Source organism: Diachasmimorpha longicaudata, chromosome 16, assembly GCF_034640455.1.
Source record: "Diachasmimorpha longicaudata isolate KC_UGA_2023 chromosome 16, iyDiaLong2, whole genome shotgun sequence".
NCBI lineage: Eukaryota > Metazoa > Arthropoda > Insecta > Hymenoptera > Braconidae > Diachasmimorpha > Diachasmimorpha longicaudata.
In genome coordinates, this window is record NC_087240.1 from 2,209,234 (window position 1) to 2,217,847 (window position 8,614).

Below are 8,614 nucleotides of genomic sequence, written 5' to 3' on the forward strand. Positions count from 1 at the left end.
TTTCCGAATAGTTTTTATAATATGTTTCTTTCTATTAATGAATAGTTATTAAGAATGAGTACAGATCTAAATGGGAAGCGAACAAAAGCATTCAATTATTTATTTATTATTACATTTTCTATTTGTTTATTTCTATAACTTTTCCCTCTGTTATTCAATTGAGTGTGATAGACTAAAATTTTCAGATATAAAAATATGAAGTTGGTCCAGTTCTTTTTGGAAAACTAATCGTTCAATTAAACTCATCTTCAATACCATATGTTGTAGTAATGGAAGGAAGATCTCGTCCGAATTTTAGTTAATAGTTAATAACAAGGATTTTGAAAAAAACAGAAAAGTGACGATAACTGTTATTTTTTCTAGGGTTCACTCTCCGATTTTTGGTTGAATAGATATTGATTTAAAAAACGAATTATCAACAAATCGTGATTTCTCAAAAACGACTTCACTAGTCGAACTAAATCTGGATCCGAAGTTCTTAACTACTATTTAACCAAAGTTCAATTTTTAAAAATTTTTCTAACTACCTATAACTTTCCTTAAGGGGTTATTCTCATGTGAACGCCTATATTTTACCACTTTTTCGGAATTTTTTTTTTATGCGACAACAAACTTCAATCATGTTGATTTTTCAATATATTTTTATTTGTATTTTGAAATATCCGAAAAAAAATTTTTTTTTCGTTTTTTACATTTTTAACATATATTTTTTTTAAGTCAAAGTAGTCCCCAACAAAAAAAGGTAGTTCACTGGTCAAGGTGATAACGGCTGTTCATGTTGTCTGACATAAAAAAATCGAATGGATTATTATTCAGTAGATCTGTGGCTATCGTCCCTACCAAATATAATCAATTTCGTTAAAAACAAAAAAAATTATCGAACTTCAAAAAAAAAATCACGAAAATCTCCTTCTTTTTCGTTACAAATCGTTTAAAAAAAATATGAAGATATTGTCGAAAATAAACAATTGTGGTAGGGACGATAACTATAAATGAGTAGAAGAACATATGTAAATTTTAAAGCAATCGGTTGAATACTTTTTCTTGTAGGACCTTGACCGTTTCAGAAAATGATGATTCGAGAAAAACGCGTTTAAAGTTGAAAGCCTGGTAGACAATCGCTTACGACACGTCGGCGACTATGAGCTGTAACTTATCAAATACTATGAATTTCGGTCTGAATTTTTCACAGCATGTTTTCAATAGGTTTTACTGTCAAAATATCAAAAAAAAAAAAAAATCGATTTTTTGAAGTGCTCACATGAGAATAACCCCTTAATTAAAAGAAGAGCTTTGGTCAAGAGGGTCCACACAAATTTTTATAAAAAATTATATTTTTGCTTCCAATCGGAAGTAACAAGTTCAAACTTGAAAGTGATCAATTCACAGATATTTTTGGGACCTTTTCACCACAAAAATACAACAAGAACCTGTTGAATAAATTTTGCATACCCTAAAGACCTTAACGTTAAGTAAGGGCTTATTAACTCTGATGTTCATTAGAGGGTTTGATAGGTATTCAAAGGTTTTAGGGAGTCATTTATAATCAAAAATTACAAATCAGAATGAGCGTCAACTGTTTTCGTAGCTACACTAAGTGATATTGTTCAAAAACTTATCTCGGTTTACCACTTCGTTACTGATTTATCAAGTAGGCCGCGCAAACTGTTGGCTATTTACAAAAATTCTGAAGAAATCTCAAAGTATTAGTGGACGTGAACAAAAATTTTGTGAATTTTTAAAGAATTTTCTGCTGTTTTATTTTAAAGAAAACACGGATTCACCTGCGTAACTTGACAAATTGAGATTTGAGAGAAACATTTGAATGAAAATGATATATTTTCTTACGATCTTTCCTCGACAATTTCACTTTTTCTCGCCAAATTTAGCTACAGAAAGACACAGCTTCATTCCTCTTAAAAAAAAATTAAAAATTTTATTTATCAACGAAAACTACTTCACAATTTTTCGAAGTGATAATCTTATCACCTGAATAAAAATATCAGCCCATTAGTTCCGGACATTTTCGATATTTATAATTTTTCGAAGTTTATAATTTTGTTCCTCTGATCTTAAATTCATACAGATAACAAAATTTTTATTTCTCATTTTTTGTAACAATTTATGTTCTGCATCAATTCTCTTAAGACCTGAAATGTTACATAACGACTATAACTAAAACTATAAAAAAAAATCTTAATTCCATCGTCCATTGACCCCTAGCTATTTCCAGATGTCTTTAAAAAATTTAGAAATGGCGACCAAGAATTAGAACCAATCAATCCTTCATATAAAAATCAATATCCCTCTCTATTGGATTAGTGATCGGATGAACTGGATAAACTTTAATTCTTTATTATCGCACGCAGAAGGTATATCTTTCTCCCATGATATCTCCAGAGGAACTAACTCATAGTCACCAATATTTTCGCACTCTGGACCCATTCACCAAAAAGGCCCTTATTCACTCATTTCTGTCTTTTCTCTCTTCTTTCTTTTTTTTCTATTTCTGTTTATTAAAACTACCCACTAGGAAGATTGCAGAAGCTCTGTTGGGCCTAAACAGGGCTAAGCTCCGAGCTATAGTGGGGCTTATCACTGGACACTGGCCCCTGGCTCTGTACCTATCAAGGATAGGCAAAGGGACTGACCCCCTATGCAAAAGATGCGGATTGACGGAGGAGGATCCTCTTCACCTATGCACAAGATGCAGCGGGCTCGATGAAGTCAGATGGGACGTTTTTGGGTCTGGATACATAGATATACATGTCGACAGGGACGGTATCAAGGGGCTCTATGAATTAGCGCGTAGGGCACAGATACTCGAGACCAGCGACTAGACAGCTGCCTAAAGGCAGGGTGTAAAATGGCCGGAAGGCTGATTAGACCTCTAGACTTATGAGGACCGTCTAACGGCAATAAAGTCAATAAAGTCAAAGTCAAAGTTTATTAAAACTATTCTAAACATTCCGACTGTTCTCCGAAAAACAATAAAATACTGACATGGACCACACAGACCTATAAACATCCGGTTGTCCACACATACCATACACTCTCACTACTCTCACTTTTACCCTCAACTCTCCTCCAAAATGGTACCCTCAGCGGCAGCCATCTCCCTCCCTTCAATATTTCTTCAAGATCCATCGATCACACTTCCCTCGCATCCCATTGGCCCAGCCATCGCAATAAAATACCCCGCAATCATCACCATTGATTCTACTATCGAACTTCCGTATCCAATTCCGGAAAGCGATACGACGAGGAATCACCCGATTTTATAGGTCTTCCTTCGACATCTCGTTTCCTCCCTTCTTCCTCGACGGAGTCTCCACCGGTATATCACCTTTCCCCAGGTACATTACACATTATTTAATCCGAAGCGTAACGGAAGCCCCATCATAGCCGCTGTCACACGCACAAGAGTCTTATGTCTAATCTTGTGCAGTGGCCAGCAGCTGCATTGGGGTCCAATTCCAGGATTTTTTCGTCAACTCCTACCACCTAATTTTCAACAAAATGTTGGATAATGTGAACACAGCTCTTCGGTTCATCTTCAAAAATCAGTCGACAAGGTTTATGATGTGTTTGAAAGTATCCAGAAAAGGACTAATTTATGATTCGTTATCCTCCGAACTTGAGAGCGTTGCAATCTTCACCACATGTGGAATTCAATGGAAACTCTGCCCTCTGGAGTCATAAACTTTCTCTTGTTTTTTCCCTTGATGAAGGATTTTCAAAATTTAGTCTCTGGACAACGATCCTGTAGGTTAGTCGTGCCTCCTCGTGCCAATAATGAAGTGATAAAGTTGAAGTGATTGATTGTGTTGATACATTTATTTATATACTTTTACCCATATCCCAATATAAAAAATAGTGTTGCCTTGTCCTCATCATTAATATGATACCTTAGACTATTCTGTACCTCGCAATTGCATACCAGCATTTGTTTTGTCTCATTCATCAGCTTGATCTTCTTGGCTAAATTACTTTTCCACGTATCTGCTATTATTGTGACTAAAAAGTTTATTTTTCCCAGCTGAGAACACGAGTGGACCCCCTATTACCATTCCCTTCTAAAAAAATCGGAGCAAAAATGGTAAATCACAGGTGACGATATGAGGCCAGTAGAACTGTGACATGTGTTTGTGGCACCATAAATAGTTAATTGCTATTCTCAACGGGGGCTGTACACGACCTACTGGGAGTTTCTTTTAAAAAATACCTAGTGCTAGAGACAATAAGCTGAAGGAAATACACCTTGGATATCTAAAGGGATCGGTGTCACGGTGGTGAACATTTACCGTTTATCGTGCATTGGGTGAACTGCAGGGAATTGACATCTGGAGGTGCTATAGCGTTTGGACAGTTTTGCACTTATGGAAAATTCATCGAATTCGATTTTTATAGACGTACGAGGGTGGTTTACAATTACTTTATACTTGAGCGCGGCCTCGATGCCTCCGATGACGGGGATATACGTACATGTTGGATGGAACCAGGTCCCCGAAATTGTTGACGTCGTCGAGTGAAACTGAGAGGAAGAAAACTCGTGGCGAAGGGGTAAACTGAAAAGTCAATTTTTATAATCGATCAGTTTTTGAGGAATATCTCGGGATATTAAGGAGATAGGAAACTTTTTGTAATGACCTTTTCTGTGGAGAAAATCAAGCTCTACAATAAAGGTCATGACACAAAATTTGCTATCCTGTGTAGATTCGGAGATATCGGTCAAAAACTCCACTTCGTTGCTGAATTGAAATTCCTTCGTTTCAATGAGTCTCATCACTTATTTGGTAATTAACCGGACGAACATTGATTTCGTCAATTGTCGTTGGTCTCTCTCCCTGTGTGACAGTTGACTTTCCAGGATTTTATCACTTATCAGACAATTTGATGACTCGGAGGTGTCATCAATCGGATAAATCATATTTTTATGTTGAAATAGAGAACTTGAACCGTCAAATTTTTCTCGTCTATTGCACTGCACAAATATTAGGTACCATTTAGTAACATTCTCACCACTGATATCATTCACGAGTTCCCAAGACAACTGTCGGTGGATTCATACTTCACCCCTGGTTATATAGTACAGCCCCACGTGGTCATTTAATCTATTGTCCAATAGTGCTTCACCGCTGTGTCGTTGTGTCCAATGAGCTCTTCGTCTCAGTTACTCACGACACGTGTATCATAGAGAATAAGGGCACAATGAATATACAACTAAATTATATATTTTTATAAATATTATTTTTTGAATTTCTTCCCGGGAATGTCTGTCAATAACTAAATTATATATTTTTTAAAACATTATTTATTCATTTTCTATGCGGGTCTGATGATGAACTGAATTATATATTTTTTTAAACATTATTTATTCATTTTCTATGCGGGTCTGATGATGAACTGAATTATATATTTTTTTAAAACGTTATTTATTCATTTTCTTCGCGGGTCTGATGCTGAACTGAATTATATATGTTTTAAAACATTATTTATTTAATTTCTTCGCGGGTATGATTGTCAACCAAATAATATATTTTTAAAAATATTATTTATCCAATTCATTCACGGATATGACTACCTCCAGTTGCTCAGTCAGTTGTACCGATATATTAAACATTTAGTAATCAGCTGGGATTAATATAAATATAGAACATTCCAAAGTAACAACTAGAATTAGAGGGACCGCTTGACCTCTTAAGCAGAGCATTACTGCAAGAATTAAGCTTTTTTTTATTATTTAAGACATTCTGGAGGATATGGAAGCCATCATATCGTTTTGAATAATTCTTTTATCTTTCATCCTCCCACGATTTTTCCTTTAGTCTTCAATAACAGCCCTGTTCACCCTAGACTTTTTTAGCTTCCTGACAATGTTCATAACTCATCAATGGATTGATAAATGAGACTTATTATAGATTGATCATAAAATGATAAAATTGTACTTCACATAGAAATGAAAATCATCCGATTTTATTGGAGATTGGTGGTGAAAAACATGAGAACATGAAACATGTCAAGGGTTGTTTGACCTCCCTCAATTGTCAGTCTTTGGAGTGACATCGAATTTATCGCATGAACACTCAATACAGGACATTATCTTACTTAATATTGAGTTCATCGTTCCCTTATTGCCATTAAATACTACAATAACTCAGTTGCATGGATACGATACTCTGGAGAGAAATGTCCCCCCTGAGCATGGAAATAAGGTAGATTTAGCATTGGAGATCGAGCCTGTGAGACCCAGCCTGGAAGCAATCTTGATTCCATCGTTGGATCCGTTATTGGTCCAACTTGATTGGTATATGCTCCTTCGAAACTTAATCCAATCTTGAAACAGTCTGGTTCGTCCAGGTTGAAGGGCCCAGGGTAAACCGAAACTTCATTTCATTGTCAAATCCAAAACTGATTAAAGTTTTATATTTAAAATAATTCTGAACATTCAGAAAGTTCCAAAAAATGAGAAAAAAGTTGGGAAGAAAGTAAGTTCAGAAAATTTACAATTTGTTTTTCTATATAATTAATAGATTTATTAATTACGTACCTCAATGTACCCAATTATATTCCATTGAAATACTCCAAGGAGTTATCAATGGCAATTAATTATTGGGGGAATATGAAGCCTTGATCAAGGCTAGAGCTTCCAACCTGGACATTTGGTGACTTTTCCACCTTCATCGAAGCTTGGTTCAACCTTGAGAATCTAGGCTGAGTCAATTTTAATCAATTATCAATGAAACTTGATCCGATCTTCATTCAATCGTTCATTGGTACCTGAGATATGAGGATCGGGCGACAAATTACGATTTTTAAAGTTGCAAAACATAAAACTTCATCAGAAATTTAAAAAAAATTGACATTTCAGTTTGATGTATCTAAAAGTTTCACATGCAGTTGAAAAACAAAATTTCTTGTGCTAAAAATATGTATTAACTACAAGAAAATTTAATTGGCATTAGTAGGTCTTATGAAAAAATTTATGTACATTCTTAGGTGATAATCACATAACTCAATTTAAAAACATTTTTTCAACAAACACTGGCTCCTGTCGCATGGCGGCGCTCGTTGGATTTTCTTTCCAATTTCTATGGAAAATATTTAATAATAAATCATCCAGTTAATTAATACCGAAATCTTCATATGAATTAAAGTATTTCCCACACGAACTTTGCTCGCAGTTTGCATTTCAGTTGAATAATATAGTATACTAGAAAAATCATATAAATTATAGTTACAGGACCGCATGAAAGAACCGCTGAAGATCACAAATGATTATTTTCAATAAATACACTCAACGTTTCATAAATTATTGAAGAATTTTGAACACTTTGAAAGCGAAAACGACCGCAAAAGGGCTATATTGGGTTTTGGTCGCTAGTGACTTGAGCAGTTCTAAGCCCTTACTACGGCCCTGACATTGTTTTGAATTTTTCCAGTCCGTAATAACCTGGGGAATCTTCAGATTTTTGGGGGATAAATGAATTTGCTGAATTGATGGAGTAGTTATTGAGGTGTAATAGGTAAAGTAAGTTGAATCAACAATTAATGATAGAAATAAAAATAAAAATAAATATGAGCCGTCTTCACACCCTGGTTCAAGCTTGTTGCCAGGCTAGGAATTGTCTAGAGTGGCTTTGGCTTCAGCCAATGGTCATACCAATAGAGTCATAAAATTATGGAAAATTTGCCCGTTGGTTACTTTTCAGTTGAATAATTTAGTGGATTAATAACATCTCATAAACCATCGTTACATAACAGCATCAAAGAACCGTAAGGTTTTGATTAACAATGTGTGCAATGACAAGCGTGCAGTGAATCCTTAAAAACGTGAGCGCATATGCATGACACTCGTACGTCAAACAGAGGAAAATATTGGTATTAGAGCGGCCTAATTACCTCATCCAATGTAACTGGATAATATCTGGATATTTTCTTTGGCCGCCAGCACAATTACCTTCGACCTTATCTACTGAATCGATTAGAATATCACGTGCGATTACTGTTGTCACCCTTTTGCTGGCAGTACACGGAGAGAAAAATTATTAAAAAATTACGCATTCAGGAAAAATGACTGAACGTTCGCAACGAAATTTTGGGTCAAAATTAAATCTCTAGAGGACCAAACGTGAGACGAAATGACAATACACCATTTTTTAGGTCGACTTTTGGTGGAATAATTAGACGGGAGGGTCATTTTTGTGATAAAACTCATGTTCGTCCCTCGTTTCATCCCCTGCACGTCCAATTTTTAGTTAAAATTTTTTTTGATGAAGTTACGCATTTTTTTTAGTGAATGTTCCTTATTTTTTCTGGAACGGTCTGGACTTTTTCCTGAAAGTTTACCGAATATTGTTTTGAGTATTATGGAATTCGTTTGGAGTGGACTGTGGAACGAATGGAATTTTTAAACAAATTTTCTCTTCGTGTAAAAATAAAAAACAAATGAGCTATCAAATGAAAAAAAAATGGTTTTGCGCTTTACAATAGAAACATTGCAATCGTCCAATCCAGGGTCGAAAAAAAAAAAATTCTAATTTTGGTTTGAAATTAGGCCGAATTATCTGAAATGTTAAAAACGAAATTTAAAAAAAATGTGTATGATCCCTCG